General features: G+C 42.5%; 1 long non-coding RNA gene across 6 annotated transcripts in view; it reads left to right on the top strand.

Moving 5' to 3' along the window:
• LOC135311876 (uncharacterized) overlaps positions 1–25,018 on the top strand; it is a 31,170-nt gene that overhangs the window by 183 nt on the left and 5,969 nt on the right. For 2 of the 6 annotated variants that reach the window (XR_010371413.1, XR_010371412.1), the window contains exons 1-4: positions 828–1,171; positions 4,927–4,993; positions 11,100–11,287; positions 11,918–12,047. This is a non-coding gene — a long non-coding RNA (uncharacterized LOC135311876). The other 4 variants (XR_010371409.1, XR_010371411.1, XR_010371410.1 and 1 more) reach the window with 4 other exon arrangements.

The following is a 25,018-nucleotide window of genomic DNA, read 5'->3' on the forward strand; positions in this document are numbered from 1 at the left end:
ACTCGTAATTCTGCTCAGTGTGAGATGCATCAGCCGAAACCAGGGTGCTTTGCTGCTTATTTTGGCATCTTTAGAGAAGTTGTGGCAAATTCAAAACGCCTTCCTGAAGGGATGGAAGCCTGATGAGATTTGAGTCAGGAGGTTACCTGTTTGCTGCTTCATCTCCCCTTCAAGACATACCCAGCAGGACTAGGTAGTACTCACAAGCCGATTGAAGAGGAGTGGAATGGTAAACTCAAGCTTTGCATTTTGTACACCCTGCCACAGCTGCTTTCCTATTCCTGTAGCTCCCAGCTCCATTGGTTATTCCAGCTCTCAGACTGTGGATTCATGTGGTGTATAAGCCACGTTTGGAGCTGAATTTTCTCACATGTACTGGGCACAGCAGCGGTAGGAACAAACAGCAACCATTGAATCATTAGATTTTTCCTTTACACGGCTGTAGTCTGAGCACAGGAGGTCAGCACCAATTACTGAGCTCTAGAAGAGACAGGGAGCACCCTCCCCCATTGCACCCTGCCAGAGCACTTGCCCTTGCCATGCAGTAGCCATCCCAGGCAGAGAGGGGCCATTTCTGAATGGGTCACCACTGGCAGTGGATTTTGCTGTTCCCCTCTTACAGCCAAAGCAATGCCCCATTCACCTCCTGTTCTCAGATGGGTTTTCCTCTCGTCCCCTTCCTATGCCTCCTCTTCACCAGTCTTGTTCACAGGAGCTTATCATCTGACCTAGCTCTCCTCCAGTGACAGGCACGGAGCAGGTCAGACAGCACATCTGCCCCGATTGCTTCATCCCATGTTGCGCTAACATGAATCAGGTAAGGACTTTCTATTTCAGCATACCCTTTGCCGTGCTGCCCCGTTTTCTGCCTCCCCCAGCCCCCTGCACCACAAGGTTTGGTCGGGGGTGGGGAGAGAAGGACCAGCTGAGGCAAGGGTGGCTGGAAGGGAAGCTGAGGTGCTACAACTCACGAGGTTGGTCTGACCCAGGCTGGGCTGCATTGGGCTGGGTGAGAGACCTCTTTTTTTTTTCCCTGGCTGTTTCTGCCCCTGCTTTGCCCTGCAGGTCTGAGCACTGTGCTGCCATTTTTCCATCCATAAAATGGAGTTAACAGTGCTTCCACCTCTGCAAAAGAATGCTGAGGCCACCAGAGGAAAGGGCAATGCACAAGGTAAGTATTTATTCTGACAACAAGACACCTATCTTGGGGGCACTTGAAAAAAAGAGCCTAGATAGAGCAGAGGAATGTAAACACTCTGGCTTTGAAGGCTAAGGCCATCTTGTTCAGTCTAGATCAAACACCAGCTTCCAGGCATGGGCACGAGCCCAAGAGCACACAAAGTGCATGCACAGTTCAGTGAACACACTGGCGTCCCTGGGCTGCACTGGGCAGACACTAATGACAAAGGAGGAATTAAACACCAGAGTGCAGTGACAGTTATGTTTCCTTAGAAATCATTAAACCCAAAGGCAAGTTGTTGTTTTATAAAGGAAACACCCTGTGTAAAGTGCAAGAGATGAGAAATGACAGGGAATTGGCTCCCAACCATACTATGCACTCTGAAAAACCAGCAGATGTAGACTTGTGCAATTTTCTAGCATACAATTTGTTTTTACATTATGTACAACTTGAGGTAAAATGCACTGAGACCCCATCCCACAGCTCTTGAGTGAGACAGGAGGGCAGCATGGCTGCAGAAAGGTGGTTACTACTTCTATCCCCCTCCCATAGAGCTGGCCCCTCTCGGGGCAGTCAGTGTGTGTATGAGAAAGAAGTGCCCTGAGACCTGGTTTCACCCCTGGCCGCAGCAGCTCAGACCCAACAGCTTCTCCAGGGCCACAGCCATCCCAGAAATGGGGGCTGTGAGGAGCACGTGCATTCAAGCTGTACCATAAAGATGCGCTTTTTTCCTCTTTTTCCTCTGATAAGAGCCACACATGCTCAAAGGAGCTGGGGTGTCTCCTTTCTCCTCCGCTCCCAAGTAGGCAACAAGACGAGGAGTCATGCAGGCTGCTGAGTCCCACTCTGTGATGCTGTCGTGGCAGAGGATAAATCTGGCTTTTGCAGGACACTTGGAAGAAAAATCTGTTTGCATCTTTTCATCTTTGCATCTTCCAAAGACCAAATGAATGCTTGGTCTTTTTTTTGTTTTTATTTCTGGATGGGAAAAAAACCACAAGAAAGACTGACATTAAAGTTTCTCTGGATGCCCCTTCTGTGTGCGCGTATGTCCAGACTTGCATACTGAGACAGCGCTGGTTACCCTCAGCGCAAAATGTCTGCCACCCATCTGAGCTTGTGCGCTGCAGTTTGTAGAGCTGTGCTCCCAATACGTGTTCCCGAAGCAGCCCTTTATGCCCAGTGATAAAGCTCTTTACGTTAGGTGTTTTAAGGTTCTCCTCTAAAACTTTTTCACTTTTTACTTTTTTTTTTTTTTTAAACTAATGTAAAAAACAATTCTTGAAGCCTGACGTCAATTGTGGTTGATGGGTTTTGTTTATTCATGCCAGCTAATGGGCTAAACAGAGGTCTACTGTACTTTTGCAAGCAATCTTAATCCCTTCAAATGAATAACAAGAAGAAAAAGATGGGTTGACAGAGGCAGTTAGCAGAGATCATACTTACACATGTTTGTTTTCAGTAATTAGTCACAGTGTTAATAGAAACATCCACTTTAAGCAAAGACTGCTGATTTGCACAAACAGAGGCCCATATGCTCTGGTGGGTGTGGAAGGGGGTTGATAAAACTAAAAACTTTTCAGGAATTCTCATATGTGAAAACTTGCTATTATATTTATTCATTTATTTATCCAGTTTAATTATTTTCATGCGAGTTAAGTTTTGCAATATTTTCCTCTCGACAATGTCAGAATAAAAACACAGGGCTCCATGTTCACCTTCTCTCACTCACTCTCACACACACACAGAACAAGAGAGGTTTTTAAGTGGTTGTCTATTGCTAAGGGCTTACATATGGATAGCATATGAAAATGAACTAGGCTGTAGGTGTTTTAACAATGTAATTTAGAGTGTGTTGCCTTTTTTACTTTCCAGTAGTACCAGACGGGGGTTGCTGCTGGACTATGAAAGCAACTGCTGCCTTTTACAAAGATTTATTATTTTTTAGTGATATGATAGACTAATACTAGTTCCAAAGAGGGAGGTATGCTGAGTTGTTAACATACCCCTTTGATTCCAGGCTACTCTGTTCCTGTCAAGTGTAATGGGGAAACTTCCTATACGTTATGAAATGTTATTCAGTTGCACCTCTCTCCAGTTTTTTTTTTCTTTTTTTTTTTTTTTTTTAAATAATAAAGCTAATAATTATTTTAACTTCAAACAGAAGCCTTCTTTCTTGGACAAAATCATACCTTGGCTTTCATAAGGAGCTCATGATCAGTATAGGTTTTCAAGAGAAAGGAAGCTGTTTGAGTTTGTGTGTTTGCTTTTGTTCATTATTTTGTTTTTAGGCATGTTTATAATTTACTCAGCATGGTCCTTGTGACTTTGCTCATGTGAAGCATTAGATATCTGCAAATCATCCTCTCGCAATTGGCCCAGATGCTCCAAGCAGTAAATGGGACATCAGAATCACAAGCCCCAGCCTCAGGATGCATTCCTGATTACCTCTGGGGAGGTGCTAATAGGGACAAGCATCTTCCTTCTCTGTGGTTTCTCTGCAGCTGGTTTTCTGCCACCCACCCCCAGTGGGGCCCGGACACTTGCTAAGTAATTTGTTCATTTCCAAATCATAAGGGTCAAGTTACAAAGCAATTTACCACTGAATCTACTGCATGATGCAAAATATTATTCTCAGTCTCAGTTACATGAATACTTTAGAGAAAAGAAACAAGTGCATATCCATTAGCAGATTTTTTTAGTGCAACAGAAATTAATTCACCATTTGTAAATCCTAAAAAAACAACCCCAAACCATGCAGGCACACACATAGGCACAGAGACTGTGACAGAAATAGTTCTGGCCTGTTGCACACCTAAGCCATCATAGAGTGCCTTTCAGTGGCGTCTTTGGTCATCCACGTCTTCTGTCCTGTTGGTAAGTTTGTCCCACAAGTTGCATACTGTCTCTCTGTCAAGGAACTGACCATGTAGGCTGATCTTCACATAGAGTTCAAGTCCATAGTAAACAGGCTAAGGAAGGCAACGGCTGACAGTGCTCACATATTTCAGCATGAGGGAAGGGAAAACTGGTGGGAAAACATGGCTGTAGTATGTAAAAGCTGCTGCAGGGCAAAGAGAATAATCTGTTCTCCATGTCCATTGGTGAGGGAAAAAGAAATGATGGGCTGAAAATACAGCAGTGCATTAGGTTAGATGGTGGGGAAAGCTTTTTCCTGGGAAGGTTGTTGGAGCCCCAGAAAAGACTACCTGGGAGGGTGTGAAGTCCCTGGACAAGAGGGATGTTAGGGTCAGGCTGTGTAAATGTCTGCCCAACTGGCAAGATATCACTGATCCTGTCTTGGGGCTGGGATGGACTAGATGAATCCCAAGGCCCTGAAGACAGCTGTTTTCCTGGTTACTGCAATAAATCACAGTGTTACCCTGCCTTGGCCTTCTCATTTGCTCTGTACAGACAATGCTGTTTTCAAAAGTTTCTGCTGGGCAAAGACTTTAATGTGTAGACATGGCAGATTAGCGGCCTTTTGTTGACGCTGTCTTCAGCTGTTTCCGTGACGGTGTTGCCACAGCTGGCTGCTGTTGGCCCGGGATTGCGTGAAATTGGTATGTCCTTTCATTCCGAAGCGTCCTACTTAAGGGCTTTGGCCATACATCAGTGATGAGTAAAGGTGGATAAATGGACGAGCCGTGTTGGCTACAACAGAGCTGTTGTTTTGCAGGAAGCTGGCAGCCGGTGCGGTTCGAGTACGTCTTTATCTTTACTAATTTGGCTGGCTTTCCTTACAGGTGGCTTGGTGCTTTGAGCCCCGGGATGTGCATGTGGTACCAAGGAGGGGATGTGCTGTGAGCAGAGGTGAGAGCTGTAGACAGGGTGGCAGACTTCGGTCGGAAACACTGCAGTCAAAGCAGGGCTGCTTTTGGCTCCCTTTTCATCCCAGGGTAGCGGCCTCTCAGCAGTTTGGCTTTGAGTTACTGTGGTAATTCATGGTTAAAATCATCATTCTTGGCACATGCACTGAAGATTAACAGAAAACAGGAAAAAATCATCTCCAAATGACAGATTTACATACCAAGAGGAAAAAACCCCACATAAAAATCTGATTTGAAGAACACAATTATAATATTTTACCCTCATTTCACTAACCATTTTATTGACTGAAAAAGGAGCTACCTCAAGACTACAGATCTAAAGTGCTAACAAATTAAAACCATCCCCGAAGGAGAAAGACCACTAATCTGAAGCACGCCTCCCAAAAGAATTTCCGAAGATCTATAAATGCCATATGCTGAATAGACAGTATTTCTTTTAAGGTACAAGCAATTTTTTTTTTTTTTCGCTGAGTGACTGACCAGACACAGTTGAAAAGGAAAGGAAATAAGACAAAGGACACCACATAAGAAAAACAAGAATGCTATACCAGCACGAAATACCAGCCAACATGCATATGGGAACACTTATTTGATCATCTAAATATGCTTATTTTATACAGTGGATGTCCAAAAGTGATTGCATTTGCACTGATTCACTTAGTGTAAGAAGTAAAGTTGGCCCAATATCCATATTCCATAAACAGAGGTAATAAATTAAAGAAGCTGGGGCTCTTCTTGCTGCCAAAGCACATTTAAAATGTGAGCCAGAAACAGAGCACAGCTAAGAAGTTTTGGAGAAAAACAGAGAGAAAGAAAAAGCTGTTATTTTGTAAATATAATTACTCTTTGAAGTGCAGGAAAAGGACAGTAAGTGAAGACTCCGTGGATGCTGGAGGCCTTGGCAGTGTTTCATCTGACAGGTCCAGGGAGTGGCAGTGCTTTTCTCCTCATGGGGACACCTGTCCTTCCCTCCTGCTCACCTGTACCTGTGGGTCTCCCAGGCTCAGGAGGCAAAGTCCTACGCTGTCATGGCATGCCTGCAGGGTCAAGTCCCATGCTGGGTTCACTTCTACATCCTTAATATCTCAAAATTACACTTCACACTGTAATGAAACACATGCACTTATGTTATGAAATTCATAAATATAAACTGACAATACATATGTGTTTTAATGTAAGCCAGAGAATATATAATAAGTTCTCAGTGGCCGTTCAACACCTGGAGTTAAACACCTTCATTACAGCTCTGAAAGCAGCTGGCCAGTCCCAGCGAACAGCAAGGGAGAAAATCACCAACTCTTTCAGCAGAATCCTCCTTTACATGAACTAGGCTTTTGATAATTTCATATGATGACAGACCTCCAGGAAAATCCTCCTGAAAAGCCTCAGGACCACCCAGAAACAGAGACTTGGAAACGTCAGGTATACCTTAACATTTGCATAAATGCAGCTGCTTGCTTCTCTCCCCCTCTCTGTGAACAACTAAACCAATGTTATCGTGTGCTGAAACCCCGCATAGATTACTCAGAGCATTTTTCAGCCATGCATTATACCCTGTACTGCCTAATGTAAGTTGAGTTGTCAGATGGGCTACCTCTGTTTACACTGTTCAGTCTTCATTTTGACCATGTGTGCTGTGGAAGGCAACAGGGTTTCTTTCTAGCAGCTGACTTTCAGTTTTCATACTTTCAAGACAAAATGTCTCTGACCTGTTATTTTTGGAAGAGACTCCTCATTTGACAGGAACAGCATAAAAGTATTCAGAGGAATGGGTCTTTGCTTTTCTAAAGCACTGCCTGGAAGTGCAGTTTACTCACGTGCATGGCTGACAGAACCATCCCATACCAGGTTGACCCCCTCCACGTTACTTTGATAGCGCTTTGCTACACAGTGGTGGCTGAAGGCGACGAGCAAGCTCCTGCACCGCAAACCGGGGCGGAGATGGTGTCACACAGATATGTTTTAGACGAGCCTGTGAGTAGGTGGGACGAGGTGCCGTGGTCCGCCATGCCGTGCCGAGGTGAGCGAGGAGCTCCTGAGCACGGCAGGAGCGGAGGAGTAGGCTCCAGAGGGTTTGCAGATGGAGCCAGGCAAAGGGACAGCTGTTAACAGGCATGGGCACCGCTCGCGCCTTGAAACCGGGGTACAGACCTCGCCAGGGAAGCAAATCATTCTTGGATGACATCCACTTGGAAACTCTTCCTTGGTAGAAGACAGAGGTTTCCACTCAGCAGACTGCTCAGGAAGGCTTTCATCCCTTTTATTTCCCGTCATTTTTCCCTCCTTGTACCAAGCACTAGGCCCCAGCCTCCAGTGCCTGATGCAAGCCATGTGGGCTGGAGAGCTGTATGCAGTAGAGACTATCTGGGAACCATGTCTGTGTGCATTGTAAGTATTTGTCACTCTTCAGGCCATAAACTTCCCAAGGAGTCTTATTTTTCCTGTTAATACGGAAACCGAAAATTACAGGAACTCCTCACTAAAATGATGATGTTAGCTTATTTCCTGTGTAACATGGATTGACATGTACATATGCTGCTGACATGTTAGGAAAGCAGCTATCTGCTGTCAAACTTGCTAGAGCCCACTCATAGAACACAGATCCAGACTGAGCGAAAAAAGGGCTGTTACTGTGAAAATCAAAGTGTTCCAGGGTACTTTTCCTAAAGGCAAGTAAATTCCTTCATTGCAAGGTTAAGAAACAACCCCCCTGTAAATAACTTAGAGTGATTAAGGGGATATATCTAACTGGAGTCCACCAAAGGAAACTCTAGCATTAAAATGTATGCTGTCCTTAAAAAGAAAGGACTTGGTGCGTGATGGACACAATGCATACTGAAAATCAATAGGGTTTTCATATGCCTCTTACATATGCCTCTAAGGTTAAGGTATTCCATTCTTCTCCTCAGTTCACACTGGCATAACAGCAAATACTGAAACTTGTGTTTTGTTTGAAAACTTGAACTTTTACATAAATCTTGAATTAAAAAATATTGAAACAAAAAATGAAAAGGATATACTCACACCTCCTTGTTCATTTTCTCTTTCGTCTTCATGCATATGTCATCTATAAGCTCTTTTGAACCATTTGAACCCAAGGCACAACTGTTTAAAAATCTCAGATGTTTTCTGCAAACCAATTGGCCAAACCAAATTTCTGACCATCTTCATAAAAAAGTTTCATTTTAAGAATTCCAGAACATTTTGGTTCTGTCTTAAATAAATAGGTTTTTAAACTCCTTTAAGAGTATAAAATAACTGCCCCTTAGAAATCAGGTGGTCATTTCAAAATCTCAACCCATTTTGTTCTGAAAAGATGGGATGTGAGCAGTCGCTTACTGTTGCTGTTGCTTAAAGCCGTTGCTCAAATGAGACTCAACAAACCTGACTTTTTCCTACAGGTAGGTTAAAGGTTTGGTGACCTGGTACTCACTAACAGAAAAATCATGACTGTTTTATTGGACAATTCCCTTTAGCTGTCTTCAGTAGTGTCATTAACTTACACTTTGTACCAAATAATGCTTTTCACTGCTGTATGAGTGCAAGGGCATGTCTTCAAATATCACCTGAGAAGAAGACAGGCAGGCCCAAAGTCTCCCACTGCTGCTCCTGGGCAAGGGAAGAAGCACAGCGAAAATATGTGGTCAGACAACTGACTTTCTTTTCCACAGGCTTAACAGCAAAACCTAAGGGAAAAGGTCCTTTCTTGCTTTTCTGGAAAAACAAGCCATGCTTTTGAGCAATACCTAAGCTATGAAAGAAGTTGTTCATATTGCTCATGTTTGCTGGTGAAAAGGCAGCTGGTGCCACTGATGATGCCAGACAAATTGGAGGTGGAGGAGAAAGAGGACAGGCACTGGGCAAGGGGATGGAGGATACAGTCAACCCATGGAAATGGGCTGCTCTTGCAGGAGGGTCTCATATTAGCCATGTCCACCAAACCACAAGGGTTTCATACTTGCTTGATAGGTTTTTTACCAGCATCATTAGGACTTGCCTTGAGGTCATGCAAGGGCTGCGTAAGAAATACACCCTTCCAGACATACTGTTTGAAAACCTACCCCTGTGGTTAATGTTTATTGCAGAATTTCCTGACAATATTTTGAGGAACAAAAAGTTACACAGACCTTGTGTGAAAGGAGCAGGACAAGGATTTCAGATGCATGGAGTGTGATACATTTTTTCTTCTGGCAAGTAAAGCTATACATCTGAATATACCAAGACAAAGAAGGGGACATAAAGCTCCTTAAAACTGTGATTAAGCCATGCAGATGAAGAAAACAAAAGCAGGGGGGAAAGGGTAGCTTTATTTGTATACTACCACTAACTGGTATTATATAGATAGAATTTAACGTAACTTCAGTTACATATTGGCTGGTCAAGTTTCTAACAAATTCCTCTCCCTGGGGAAGTTTTGCCACTGAAAGTGTTTTGTGCTATTAGACTGAATTCTGCAATAGATTCCTTCTAATGGTAATGAAAAGATCTCAGTGAAAATGTCTTTACTGAGGAATCAATGTAACCTGGTAGAGAGCTTTGGGGGCAGACCTTATCTTCACTGAAATGAGAAAAAAAAAAGAAATTATTACTCTTGCTCATGTTTTTTTCTGCTAATGAAGCTTGAGGAAACAGTGTGGAGACTTTTGATTATTTTTTTCTATTAAAAGATCAAATCCTGCTTTCCACTGTAATACACACAAGTTCTGTGAGTGCATCTCTGTTATCTTCAACAAACTAAAGCCGTCGCCATCTATTTACTCCAGAATGAGAACAGAATCTGGCTACAGAGCCAAAGGATCCAATTCTGCCCTGAGGACTAATTTATCCTTTTTAAAAAGTGACCTAAATAACAGCATTGATGCCACCAGGAGAACAGCAGGTTTCAAGTAAGGCGCAGACACCATTTTCTGTGTGACTGCCCCTTGTCTTTGTAATGCATAGCTGCATATATGAGATGGTAGCACGACCGGCAGCTCCACTGTCACCAAGTCTGAAAACCCTCTGCAGTTTAAAGGTCTTCTCTTCTAAATGCTCTAAATTTCCTAAAACAAGTTTGCTTATCCTGAAATAGAGTATGCCTCACAGGATCGTGGATCAGGGGAGATTTGAATAAGTGGTTCCATGTAGCAACCTCTATGGGATAACCAAGCAATCCTGGTCTGGGGGCTGCACAATTTTACTGGGGCTTGAAGTCAACTGTTGTTTGCCCTGTCTAATGCTCAAGTTTGGAGAGCAACACTTGAAACACTGGTCAAGAGAGAAACCGGCTATTTCAGGCAATGCAGGCTCAGGAATTAAAGGAGTAACAGAATCACACAGGATTGTTGAGCTTGGCAGGGACCTCTGGAGGTCATTTGGCCCAACCCCCCCTGCTCAAGAAGGGCCACCTAAAGCCAGTTGCCCAGGACCATGTCCAGATGGCTTTTGAGTATCTCCAAGGATGGAGGTATTAAAAGATGGACTCATTCATCTATTAAACAAATTAGAGCTCCACTGGATTAGGAGTCATATGCCACTGACCTCCAAGCAAGTTCAGAGCCAACCATGAACAGTGATTTCTTCTTGCACATAAATGTAATTTATCACAGTCTCTCTCAACCAGGAGTGTGTGCCTGAGGAGGCAGACAGAGTTATTTTGGAATTTTGTGTTCTGAGACACCATGAAATTCAGAAAGCTCAAGTTTTTTCTTCAGTGGGCTGGCAATTGTGAATGCTTGCTGTGAGCAGAGGTCATTAGGAGAAGGATGAATGAGGAATGAAGAATGAGAAGTTTGGAGCTACCATGAGAATTGGTTGAGGGCAGACTGGGTCAGCTGGTGTGAAAGGAGGATGGACGTGTAGTGGAAAAGTAAAATCTTAGGAGAGTTGATCAGTTTAACAGCAGTTGGGGGGGTCACTGTCAGCCACCCATTCTCTTTCCCCCTGGGTTTATGGGCTTTGCAGAGCCCCTGGCTCTCCATAGGTCTCTGATCTATACTTCCTCCACATATATGTGAACATATTTCCTTCCTCCCTTTATATCCAAGCTTGAAAATCAGCTATTTGGACAATACATCCCAAGTCCTTCTCTCTGCCATCTCTGACTGCAGGGCTGTCAATTGCCACCAGCCAAAACCAGATGAAGCACGAGTCAAGCCCAGAGCTGAGGTTTCTGGGGGACAGCTGAGAACTGGCATGTTTGCTCCACATCACAGGAGAGGAATACTGACGGAGACAGGTTTTTGACCCTATCCACCTAGTAGAGTACTTTCATCTCAGCTGAAAATATCACATTAAGGTAAATGGTTCACTTAACACCTCTCTTTTCTGTTTAAAGGTCAGGTATTTTCTAAGCACTTTAAAAGCTGATTTCTTGTCTGTGAATGTCATTGCTGTTTGGTATGTCTCATAGGGACACTGGGAAAGTCTAGTAATACAAATTTGGGATCATAAAATCAAGGGGTCAATACAAGGAATTCTTCCCTACCTCTCCCCTACTCCCCCAGATTATTTTTGGTTTGACAGATTCTCTCGGTACTATTTTCCCAGGTCTGGGGAACCAAGCAGGATGCAAATCCAACCCTGAAGATCTCAGTGATCTCTCAGAGCAGGCAGTGGTTACCTGGCAGTGACTCAGGCTGTGCCTAGGTCACTGCCAGGTAACCACTGCCTGCTCTGAGCGGCATCTCTGAGCACTGGCCACGGGGTGGGCTAGGGAGGGGAGACAGGGCTGTGTCTTGATCCTCCCATTCCCCCTTGAGAGTGGGAAATTAGAGAATTCTCTCTTTTGGGGGCGGGGAGGAAGGCTATAAGAGCTCAGCCCACCTCTTCTCCTGTGTAGCGCACAGCAGCTTGCCAACCTGTCGCTCTGCTTCTTGCTCTTTCATATGATTTAAGTGCCAGCCCCTCTCCTCTCTCCTACCACCAGGTTTAGGATCTGGATTCCCTGAAGAGTGCCTAAATTTAAGCTTCTGAAAACACAGTGATATAAGATGACTGCAGATGCAACCTTAATGTTTGCTTGAGGAACTCCAAGTGAAATATTACTCCCTTTTCAGGTAAGCTAGGAATTATCTGCAAGCACATAGTTTAATACATAGGACTGCAAAGAAATAAGGATAGAAATCAAATAGCATGCCAAATGGTTCAAACCAAAAGTACATAGCATTGTCAGGAAGGGAGGCTCTTGAATGATTAGATCCAGGGAAAAACAGGTCTGGAAGGGACTTCAGGAGATCATGCAGTCACCTCCCTGGCCCCCAGCCAGTTTGGTTATATGTGTGTTGTTCCCGACAGATGTTAGCCTAAATTGTTGAGACCGCCAGTGATGGAGACTCCACGACTTCCCCAGGCAATCTATTCTAGTGCTTCCCTAATTGTACCATTAGAAGGTTTTCCCTAATGCCTCAGAAAATTTTTATACACTTCCTTTGCGGCAGTTGAACTCCACTGCTTCTTGACCTATCCCCTGTAGATGCAGAGGGCAGGTTATGCCTTTCCTCTTCACAGCAGCCTTTGTATACTAAAAGGCTGCTACCACCCCCTCCCCCTGTCTATTTTTCTTGAGACCTCACCAAGCTAATTCCTTCACTATTTCCTCCAAGATCCTGCTTTTTTAGACCTCTTGTTGCTTTCCTTTGGATATTCTCAAATTTGTCCACGTCTCAAATTACAGCCGTATCTACGCTGAGGAACAAATAGATGGTATTTCTCCAAGTGTCTCTCTGTGACACTGCTTTTATACACCATACACATAGTTTGCTTTTTTCATGACACAGATTTGCAACTTAATTTTGTTCTTACCAACCTCTGATTTGTGATCAATGCTGTTGAAGTGTGGCACCTTGCATTTTCACCATGGAAATTTATCCTGTGTGTTTTCCAGGCCATTTCACTGGTTTCCCAAGGGCACTTTGAATTCTAAAGCAATCCTGCAATGTACTTGCAGATCCTCCCAGCAGTATCATCTGTTAATTTATCTAGCATGTCTCCTTTCCCATCGTCCAGATAGTTAGTGATAGCATTGGGCGAAACTGGCTCTAGCATCCCGCATTATCCTGTCCAAAGCATGCTTTCATTTTGAGAGCAAAACTTTGCCAGCTGCTCTGTAGGTACAGGTACCAGAACAGCCTGCAAACAGCCTATACACTCTACTGCTTGCTTACTGGGTTGTGAGTCATGTGCAGCAGTCAAAACCTGATTAAAGCAAAGATAGCTGCTATCCACTGCTTCTCCCCTTATTTCAAATGATTTGTACGTGGTAGATCTAAGCTGGACGCTAACCTTTTCACCTTCCAGTTCCTCCTAAGAAGTTTGTTTGCTTATTTGTGAAGATATTTCCAGAGACTGCATTTAAGCTGACGGCTCTGTGATCCTCTGACTCTACTTTCTCTGCTTTTTTTTATTGCCCCTTCCTTTCCCCTGACCTTTTCCAGACTCCTGGTACCCCAGCTGCTCCCCGCAAGGCCTCAGTGATAACTGCTGACAAGCCAGAGATATCCTTGTTTCAGACAAGGAAGCTCAGCCAATTGAAAATGCGAGCCTACCTAATTCCTCTCTGGCTTGTCCTTTTCCTATTATGGTCTTTCGTCCTTGGAATTAATGATGTTAACCACCTGATCACTGCTATTGGGATGATATGTGAAAAAAAGCATTAAATACTTTGACCTTCATCTGTAATGTTTCCATCTCCACCAGTCTTTTCCTTACTAGAAATGTACTTGTAAAGTGATTTCTTCTTGTCCTTGATGCCTCTGTTCTTATATGCTTGAGTTATTCTTTTATACCCACCTTTTGTAATCTCACCTACTGTTTACTTCCTACATTTCCTCTTGAGTTTGAAATCAATGAAGAGCTCATGATTTTGCTAAATTTGTATCTTTCTGTAGCTGATTTCTTCCTCTGATTCTTTGAGAAGCTGCCAGCTTGTTTCATCTTTTCCTTAAAGTGCCTTCCACGAGACTTTGCCTATCGATCCTTCACGGCTACTGAAGTTTGCCTTCTTGCATTTAATTTTTTTTATTCTCTTTATGAAGATCATAAACTTTGTCATTTCATGTTCACTCTCACACAAATTGGTTTTTACCTTTATATTCTCAACCCCTCCTTCCCTATTGGGTTAGGATCAAAACTAGAAAAAGATTTTACTGTTTCATCTTCCTTATCAAAAATTGTCTTCCAAGGAGAGGCTGAACAGTCTGGGTTTTGCAATATTATTTCCCTTTTGTACAGTTAAAATCCCTCACTATTCCCAAATCTGCCTTAGTGTGATTCTGCTAATGAAAACTTATAAGAATGTCTTGTGAATCTGATTCACTCTAGAGGCCTCCCCTTCTACTGCAAGGTGGTGAGCCTCCTTTTCTTCCTTAATAATTTCTAAGAGACTGCCAGAGGTTTAACTCCCTCTACCTCATATTGAATTTAGGAGCCCAGGGTATGTAAGTCAATAGCTTCTCTCTTCCCCATGCCTGTCTTTCCTGAATGATTTTTAAACTATTAATATTCAGATAATTTTAGATAATGAGCCTCTTCTTTGTTGTGGTGACAGTACAATTTTCTTGATTATATATTAAGATTCCCATCTCAGTTTCAAAATAATGATGTTATGCTTGGTCATCTGAAATGCAACCATCAGTTTTCCAGGAAAGGAAGCTGCTTGATGGAAATGTAACATTAAAACAGTAACCTCAGGCTAGAGCCACAGCCTCACTTAGTATTGCACTCTGTAGATTTTTAGGGTCAGATTCCAAGACTTCCCTCCCCAGCCAAGCTTCGTGTCTGGGAATGGGACCCACAGATGTCCAGGTGCAAGGTGGCAATCTGCCTACATGAAGTAACCACACGTTTTTCCAAGGAAGTATCCCCAGAGAGAGTGGATGCTAAATCCCCGATGCTGAAGAGCACTAGGGATTCACAAACAGAACTTGCCAAGAGCAAAATTCTTAAACCAGCTCTTTCATGTGGAGCATAGGGATGGAGAGCCTCACCACCAGTAACTGCTTGTTAGAGGACTGAGGAGAGGAGAGGATGAATTCAGGGTAAAACATCCACCTCTGACTACACAGATTAGTGTCCCCATCACCTGGCCAATGAGCTGAACATCCCAAAATGCTGAGCTGGAGGCATCATGTGCCTCCAGGGTGAGGCAGCAGGTAAATGGAGGATCCAGAGGTCAACATAATCTCTTAAAATGCCCCAAAATGTCAGTTAGAGACAGGAGTCCTGGATCTCACCCCTCCCTGCTTAAGCAAACCAGCAGGAAGAGTTCGGCCTCTGCTCAGCTGATTTTCCTGTTACTCACCATACTTTCTCCCATGAACAAAAATAAAACAATCTGCTCCTGTGGCGTTCCCAAGCTGCAGTCTCAAGGCTATACTATTACGTGTACACGTAGCTGCCATTAACTCTAATAATGTGTGCATTGTTCAGGGTGCAAACAGAGAGCTCTGCTGCCACCACCCATTACAGCGAGTAGTGCTCTTTGACTTCAGTGGCCCTGTCGATTGCCTGAGGAGCCATGGCTTGCCAAAACTTGTACCTAATACTTGTATTTTACTTGTCAAATCACGGAGCTGCTCAGTCCCAGGGAGAATCTGCAGACTTCGGTAGCAGGAAGGATGACAAAAGCTGTCTTCATCCAACAACAGTGACTGGCTGGTCAGTGAGAATGACGCAGAAGTGCCAAAGGAAAGCAGTATTTCTTTCTCAGAAGAGGCATGTGGTACAGCTGCATGCATAGCAAGGAGAGATCTGGCTGAGTAAGTGAGGCTGGGTGAAACATCTGTTTTGTGTTTCCCAGGATTTTGACAGCAAAACAGAGTTATTTTGGGGTTTTCACAAGTCTTGCAGTCATTTTAAACAACGTTTTTCCCAAGTTTTCCACTTTTTGCTAAGTAAGATTTCTCTTGATATCAAGACATGACTTTACATCAGAAAAAAGAGTCACAAAGGTCTGCCGTTACCTACATTCCCTCCCCCTACCTTTTTTTTTTGCTTTCCTAGCCCAGCTTTTAAATATCCATTCCAGAACTTTGTGAGAATTTTTGCTGGTGATACAAGGAGAAAGATTTCTTTCATGAACAAATGAATGGTTTCTCTTAGAAGAGAATTACATATGCTGCTGCCTTATTTTTTCTCTCTCCCTCTGACTCTTGGTTTCCAGATGTAGCGAAAGCTGGTTTGAGCAGAAGAACATATGTTTTCAGCATGAATTCTGTTGGCAGGGTCCTGCTGCACAGTACTGCAGAATTGCTGCAAGCCATCCCTGACCAGCATACATGTATAATGTGCTCTAGAGATTATCTTGCTCCATTTTTATCCTCCTTCCCCTCCCTTCAGCAAGTTTCACTTTAATACAACACTCCAGACTTTGTGCTCTGAACACCTGAGTGCTCCTATCAATAAAAAATGTTACAAACTGAGCTCTCCCAGATGCAGGGAGAAGGCAGCTAACTTTAACCCATGCCTTTAGCATCCCGCTTCTTTGATCTGCATCTGAGGCATGTGGCCATTCATATTTGATAATTAAAAAGTAAATTATGTTGTCCAGTGCTCTAGTTTTAGGCTGAAAAAGTCATAACAAAGGAATAGCCTTACATGTGGTCCTCAGTGTTTATAGATATCTTCCTCTCTGCATATCAAACGTTAATAGGATCCTTTATATTTATCTGGTGATATTTGGGTCCAGCCAACTTTGGACCAGCTTCTGGCTCACTTGCTCTTTTTGAATAGTCTCTTGCTCCAGGAGGAGTAGATTTATTTTGGGGTGAGGTACAATTCGGCAAGAGCAAGTGTGCCAAAATCTAGTCCTATAGCAGCATCACAGGGAAACTGTACTATAAACATGTCTTATCTTAGCAAGCAATATATCAGAATGGTAATGTTTCCATTAAATATATTTTCAATGACAGAAGGTTAGAATCACACTTTGTTCAGTCATAGATGCTTGGCTGAGTCATCTGCTAACTTGCTGGTTGCCTTACTCCTGTCATATATTATCCATGAATGAACACAGCAATTTCCATCCCTATTATTCTTTGGGTTCAATCATTTAGTGCACTCCGCGAGGCAGCTATGAGGCCATCTTTCCATCACAACCTCTATTACTTCAGCTGCTAGTGAATTATCAAACCAGCAATCCATAAAGCCCTTAGAGCTCATATTAATTATCAGAAACTGATGAGATATAAGCACATTAATTGATTCCTTTCATATGCACATTCTTAACTACAAAAACCAGCCCAGATAGGAACTTTTCTGAGATTTGCTGTTATGCATATTATGCTAGGTTGCGGAACTAAAGGTGTTTGGTTAACGACTATTATTTCACTTGGCTTAATTTGTCTTATAATATAAATAACAGTAGACTCTGTCTGTACATCTCAAGACAAGGCTGTTTGTTAGAATAGCTTCCCCAAAGTGTTTTAGGTGTCTTGAATAACAGTTCTGGAGAAACACAGCATTACCCTTTTGAAACTGAGGGTTATACAAAGATTTTGTGCTGCAGGGGGGTGTAGGGTGTGCAGTTTATAAAAAGAGGAAGGATTAATATGGTGTATGGGTAGATATGGTGACAGACTTGGAATGGCATAAGCTGTTACCATCTCTGATTTGAGCTGTGAGCATGTGGACGCATTTCCTCTACTGTAACGCAAAAACAAGACAGATGAGCTGAAAGATCTTCAGAAAACTATCCTGGAAGTCAATGCATCATTTAAACCCAAGTGCTGATTTACAACGAGAATGTGATGTTTCGTTTCCCCGATTCTCCTGAAACCAAACATGAAAATGTTTGCAGATGACTCCAAACCTGTTTCCGCCAGCAAGTGGCACTCATGGTTTTGGCTAGTAGGGGAGGTAAGCGGGTAAAGCAGGACATATGTAGAATTTGAAGGCCCAAAATTTAAAGTTGGGACATAGAAACCGTGGTGCTGGGCTTCTAGCTTGACATTCTGCATGCAGGTTATTTTCTGACTGCCAGGTCAGGACAACTAGCTGCTTCCCTCATCCCTCAAACCACTCAGGAGCAAGGCACTAAGAAAGAGGCAAGTAGGGAGCTGAGTGTGCTTGCAACCATGCCTGATGTTCACCAACAAATTCATGCTGTAAAAATCGTGGGAAACACCCTGGCTGTACTTTAAAGACCATGGCGCACTGGCTTTGCAGCCCTTTGCCTTTCTAGAACAGCCAAGGAGGTAGGACAGTCTTCCGTGACAGGGGAGACATGACTTCACTTCCCTCCTCAGCCTGCATGAGGACAAAATTAACACTGTCTTTCAGAGAGAAGAGCACATAAACATTAAACCATAGGGTGCTGAAGAGGAATTTTTTCAACTGTTGTGCTGAAGCCGTGCCACCATGCAGCAGAGAAGCCGTGTTTCTCTGGGATGGATTAGGAAAGCATAAAAAGTAAGACTGCACCCTAAGCTGCACTTAGACAGCTCTCATGAGGCAGGAGTGATCTGAAATTTTTAAGTCACTGTTAATTCAAGGTGCAGAAAACAAGGATAAATAAAGGTATATTTTAAAACCTGTGTAAGCTCTCAAACAAATCCAGTAAGAACCATTTAAAGAGAAGACATAGACCAAAAGTGGGTGAATAGATACCCACACCTACTTCCAACCTTAAGAAGTTGGCTGGGGCAGCTTCTCTGCTTAACACAGGGAAAAGGCTTGCACAAGGTCTGTAACAGCTCCAAAGACCAAATTCTGAAGACTGGAAATCATTTCTAGCAAAGTTAATCATGCTAAAATACACCAGCTGCTTTACTTCTTTCTTGTACACAACAGGCAGTCAGATAAGCCACACTCTGCTGCTCGTAAGGTTGTCTCCGGGCCCCTGGGGGTTCTGCAGGCTGTGGAGGGCATGGGGCGAACATGGCACTTGCACTGGGAGGAGGGCATCCAGCCTCCCCATGCAGACCTGCATGGCCTGGGGAAACTAGAAACCTGCTTTTAAGGCTCAAACCCTCATTCAGAGCACAAACAATGAATATACAAGGACATCTCACAGCATCTGAATTATTGTGTGAGATGTTTGGGGTTTTCTTCCCACAAAAAAAAAGAGAGAGAGAAAATGAGGCTCTGCTGCCCAAAGTGTAAACCTTCTCTTTGCGGCTTCCACTGATGTTAGAGTAGCCCTGGGGAAGGCATGGGACTGAAGCTTAAGCCTAAGGGACATAACTGGGACCTTGTAAATGGGAGAGAACTGTAAGATCATCCTTGGCAAAAAAAACCCTCAGTTTTGCCTTTGTAGCTCCATCCTTCTGTCCCTGCACAGAGGATGGTCCATTGGACTAAGATAAACAAACAGCTGTAGCTGATCCCACAGACAGAGAAACATGACTAGTACTGTATCCTCATCCCAAATGACTAGGTACTCACTTACAGCTGGGCCAGTCCTCTGGTGCACCTCTTGAACTTGCATTTACAAACTGCGGCAAGATAACTGGATCTGTTAATCTCACCATGTGCTGTCCATCCTGACAAAGGCAAGTAAGGATATGAGACCTCACATGATGCATTAAAATGCGAACAAAGACTTTTTTGAGGTCTCTGAACTGCCAGGACTTGTTCTGGTGCAGCATGAAAAGAGTCACCGCAGAAGCCAGTGGGGTGGCCTGGGCAAGCAGGCATTTTTGTGATTCACAGAATCAGGAGCCAGAATTATCCCCAGAGCAATGAACAGTCTCAGGATCTAATATTTATTCATAACTTCTGTTTAAAATATTCTCAAATCAACCTAAATATATTTCTTCACCTATCCCAAGTCCTGAGGTCATCTGGCTGCAAGAACAACTGAGATATTGTTATGACACAAACTTGGATAAGAGTCACAGCTTTGTAATTTCTTCTACTGTGAACATGACAAAGAAACACTGCACTTGCTTCTCGACGATCTATTTTCATATGTGAAAAAGCTTTGCACTTATACACAAAATAGGCATTGAGTTATATCTATCAGAGGAAAAATAAAATATTCAGTCATTTGGTCCTGCTGTTTGTCTTCAGACCTAGTCGTGACATTTGGGGAGACAGCAGGCCATGACAGCAGTCTCCTGACATGACCAAAGTAGTCGTTGCAATGTCAAAAGATGCAGCACACAATGGCTCTTTCTTTTAACAATAATCTTTTTATGCAGAGAAAATAAAATAGTATCCTGTGATGGTGTGCCACAAATTCTCCAGATTGGCAGGACAGCATAAATAACATCTCAGTCTGGACCTGCTATTCATATTTGTTATGTTGTTGGGTCTTCTTTTTAGCCAATGGTGGCAAATTTCACTTCTTGTAAAATGGTTAGGAATCTGCTAAGAAATCACCTAAAAAAACATACCTAGAAGAAAGGGATAATTCTTGCTGTCGTAACAGTTGCAGCCCCTGATATCAGGTCAGGCATTGTTTCCAAGTGAATAACCTACAGGTGTATTCCATCAAGTAATAGATCTTCATGGTCAGCTTTTAAGATCAAAGAATACCTTAGGGAATGGTTCCATGATGCAGGAGATGGGCCATGAAAATGCATGTAATAGGCTTCCTCACAAGATAGCCATGAATAAATTAAGATGGGAAATTAGGAGCTGTTTAAGGTTATAAATAGTAGGGCTGTGACAGTCCTGTAAAATGGGGTAGGATGCTGTGATGCAAATGTCCATGACAGCAGGGGACAACTTGGGACCCAGGAGCTCTCTTCCACACTTCTTTCTATATTTATATATTTAGCTTAATGTTCTTCATCTCTCATCTTTATCTTTTTGGATTTGGAAGCAGGATACTAACATTGCAAAACTGATGTCCTTACTACATGGGGAAACAGAGAGAATATAAGATTTTGTCAGTGGGAGAAAACTAGAAAAAGACTGAAAATTTATGGAGCCAATTATTTCCTTGATCATTTCAGTTGAATATCATAGATTTTAAGGTAAGCTTCAGCAGTTCATACAGCAAAAGTATTTAAAGAAATAGGTTAACTTATGTCACAGAAAACTTCTCTAGCAGTTTTAATTATATTAGGCTCAAGAGGAACGTCCCAGAAACAGATCACAGTGATAATTCTGGACTTCCTATGGGAAGTAATTTGCAGTGAAAATTTGGTATTATGTAAGTTTTTCATTCTCATGAGAAACTATTCCTTGACATCTCTGCACACAAAGTACCCTGACCAAGATAAGTGCCCCATTGTTTCAAGACCACAAGAAGTTTGTCATAAGAAATTTTCTCAGAGAAGCTACAGTAACCTGAGCTGCAGTAACCTACTGCACACCTGAAATTGCTATTCTGAGATTCATGGGTATAACCATAATAATGGAAGTCTGAAAGAGGAGGCGCTCCAGCCTCCTAGCTGACATGGACTGGCAGTTTTAATGTTAATGCCTGTAGCTACAGGAATGTTTAGGATGGCATAGGAGGGCAGGAGGAAATTTGTCTTTTGCAAAATTCATTCTCTCATTAAGAGCGGAGCTGCTGTATAGGTAAAGGTGTAAATACAAATGTCAAGGCTGAGCAGCCAATGCCCAACCTGTTGTTGTCCAACAGAAAATGTGCTTTCAGCTTGTACTGTTTTATTCTTGTAATGACCTATTCTAATTACTTTTTAGCTCAATGCGCTAGAAGCCATTTGTTAACTGGAATTTTAAATATTAATGCAAGAGTGTTTAAGATGTGTCCATTAAGGCTGGTAAAGTTGTGTTTGATTAACGGGCTTTTCATAAATGCACTGACACAAACTCTTTTTTTTTTTTAATTAATTCAGCCTGCAAATGAACATCATCCATTTTGCTATCATATTTTATCAGTCTGTAAAGTGCATTCTCACTTCAATTTTCAGCCCTGAATGCAGAACACTTTGTGAAAAATGACAGAATTTTAATGAGAAAGTGAACAACATGCCATCAACACCCTTTCGCCAGTAAAAATGGAAAAACATCAAGCTTTAAATCATGTTCCCTCCACACCTTTGGACATCTGCGATTCTGTCTGAGTCCTCAAAATCTGCTATGTCTATCACCAGGTGCAGCCTTTAGACGCTGAGGAGCTTTCTGCTTCATTGGTTGGCATGGCAACAGTTGTCAAATCATCCCTTGATAATGCTCTTTAATTGATTGTATAAATTATTTCTAAGATATGTGATTGCAAAATGATGTACTGAAGCTCTTCAGTGAACTGATCAGAGCATGTACATTTAAAAATGCACTGCATTCACTGACCCTAGCCAAGAACCTGACCCTCTTACAAGCCTGAAATTCTTTAGATGAAGCATAAACATTAAGCATTAAGAAAAAGTTCAAAATGATGGCAAAGATATATTCTACTCCAAGTGCCTGTTAATAGTTATACCAGGAAAGGTCACTTATAAAAACATCAACAGCAGTAAAGCTATAGTTAATATCTTTGTTTCTGCACAGAGAACTAAACGGTCAGGGAATGCAGAGATGCTTTCTTATCTGTTATACTCTGAACCATTGTAGATCGCTAACCAGCGTAAACTCTGAGGGTAATATTCCTCTGGCCAAAGGAGATGTTTGCAGTTGAAATGCCTGTGTTTAAGCTGGCTGTTTAGAATTTTGTGGCCAATGGAGAATAACATGCAATTCTAAGACAAATTAGTAAAAGTCTAAAGAAAATCAGAAGATTTGCTAAACTCGAAAGGCCTACTTCCCCTCCTTTGACTCTAAAGAGCTCTTGGTGTGACTAGCTCAGATGGAGCTACCTGCTTTCCAGACATCTAAAGTTAGCTGAGATGATTGATTTTTCTTCTGCTGTCTTTTCCATCCTATTTTTTTTAACACAAGACTAAAACTTGTTCCATGATTTATGTGTAACTGATAAGCTCTTTTAAGCCCATTCTTAAAATTATCTTTTTTCAAACTTTGTTTCCATTATAGTAAAACATCTGAATATTGAGATAAATTTCCAATCTGAATAAAAACAAAGAGATGCCTAGATCAAAAGGTATCCACATAACTAAGTCAAACATCTGGTTACCTCTGTGCTTACAAAGAATTGTGAAATTATTAATCTGGTTTTGTCTGTAAATTTCAGTGACAAAAATACTAATCATGAATATACTGTTGGTATCAGTGAACTGCAACTGGGCCTTAACATGTGGAACAAGCTTTAAATCCTAACTAGCATTTCAGCCCATGGATGAGCACAGATAATAATTTATAAAGACAGGCAGAAGGAGAAGGGTTTATCTCAGCTGTAAAGCACAAATATTATTTCACTGACCCTCAGACACAAATGTGGCCTCTTTTTGGGGGACACTCTTGCTCCCCACAAATCAGGGAAGAAGGTGTGTGTTGGTAAGAAAAGGATAATTTAAAAATAAACCCATCCCTAACAGAGAATTTAAATGTCTTGATTTTAGATTTAAAGGATTTTTTGAGGCAATGTGAAATCCCACACCCACTGATGCAGAAAAGACCCTGCAGAAGAGAGGTTTTTGTGAAGATAAATAGCCACATGTCTGTTGTATATTTATCTTTCCAAAATGTAGGTCTTAAGATAAGCGGTGTCCTACAGCACCATAGTGGAACTGGGCTCTTCTCATACCAATAATCATCTAGTAGTCTATGTTCGTCATCCCTGTGTCTTAAGGCTGGCATAAAGAGATTAAGTGTGTGCGCAGTCACACATATATATTTCTCCTTATGCCAGTAATCAGAAAATGGCAGAGAAATGGCTCATTCATCTGCTCTCTAAAAACACACAAGACATTCTGTATTAAATGTGTATATTCACAACCATCTAGTATCCCAGCATACTCCATTAATTCACTGTTGCCATTACACTGAAGTTTCTGTATCCTCTTGGTTGGAGTAGTTATCCTGACTTTGAAGACAAAGAAGGAAGAAGACACTAAAGAGAGTAAATGGTGGCTCCACTGTCAAATGTGTCATCCTGGAGGATGTGGTGCCGGGGCAGCGACTCTGAGGGGTCAGGCTGTGCGTTAATGAGCTCACCAGCCTTTCTTGAGCCAGGTGCAAGTGGCAAAGGATGGCGAACCCCTGGTGTGATGAAGAGGCAGGCAGGCAGGGCTGCCAGGGTGGCCATCCTGGTCTCCAGTGCCCTCCAGCAGTGAGGCTGAGCCCCCCGCCCCCCTCCTCCTGCAGCACACCAGGAGCTGCTCAGCTAGGACAGGCACCTGCTGAGTGCGTTTGCTCTGTGCATCGCCACAACTGCTGTGCACAGATAAATTTCCAGTGAGAAAAGCTCACTCATTGATCCTGGCTTCCGTGGACAGGGTCCCATTCACCTGGGTCCAAAGCTAGTGAGCTCAGCTGGGGTAAGGATACCTCCAGTGTCACACAGACCTACGTGGAAGGGCTTTAAATGACACTCTGGTTGCAGCCTTGTGCAGAGCTCAGGACTGGCAACACCCCGTGCTCCTTGCACAGCTTGGTACCACAACTGCTAGCTGACAGCGATCTTGCATTTGTCTACCCTATGCCACAGTCCGTTTGGTGCCTGCAGTGTAGTCACCGTCTGAGAGGCAGAAAGAAATGGCAGATTTTCACTTGTGTTAACTTATCTATGCAGTAATTGATATATTACTCTCTTTTCTGAAAGTTATAATTTTTCCTACACAGAAAATTAAGCAGCATAAGTATAGAATGATCACAAAATGTTTTACAAAAGTAAAAGAAGTAGCATCTATCTTTATGTATCTAGAAGATATGATCTATCCAGATTATAATCTAGATGAAGAAAATTGGGTAACTATCCCTTACTCTTGGAACAGGTAAGTATGCTCACTACGTGAGATATGTATATGGCTAGCTTGACTTAAATTTATCCTCTGTAACATCAGACTGAAGATCTTCAGGAGCTGGGCTGTGTTTCTTGCTTTTGCTGTCTTTTTAAACTCAGTTTTCGTTTCCTAGCTATTGTCAGAAATTTTCTAAATTCATCAAAACTCACACATTGTTCACCATCTAACCAGAGAATAGATAAATACATATGTCAGGCCTCGTTAGCAAAAACTGTCACTGATGAATGCTTGTTTTCCCTCCCCTTATATCCTACCAT

This window comes from Phalacrocorax carbo, chromosome 2, assembly GCF_963921805.1.
Source record: "Phalacrocorax carbo chromosome 2, bPhaCar2.1, whole genome shotgun sequence".
Classification (NCBI taxonomy): Eukaryota; Metazoa; Chordata; class Aves; order Suliformes; family Phalacrocoracidae; genus Phalacrocorax; species Phalacrocorax carbo.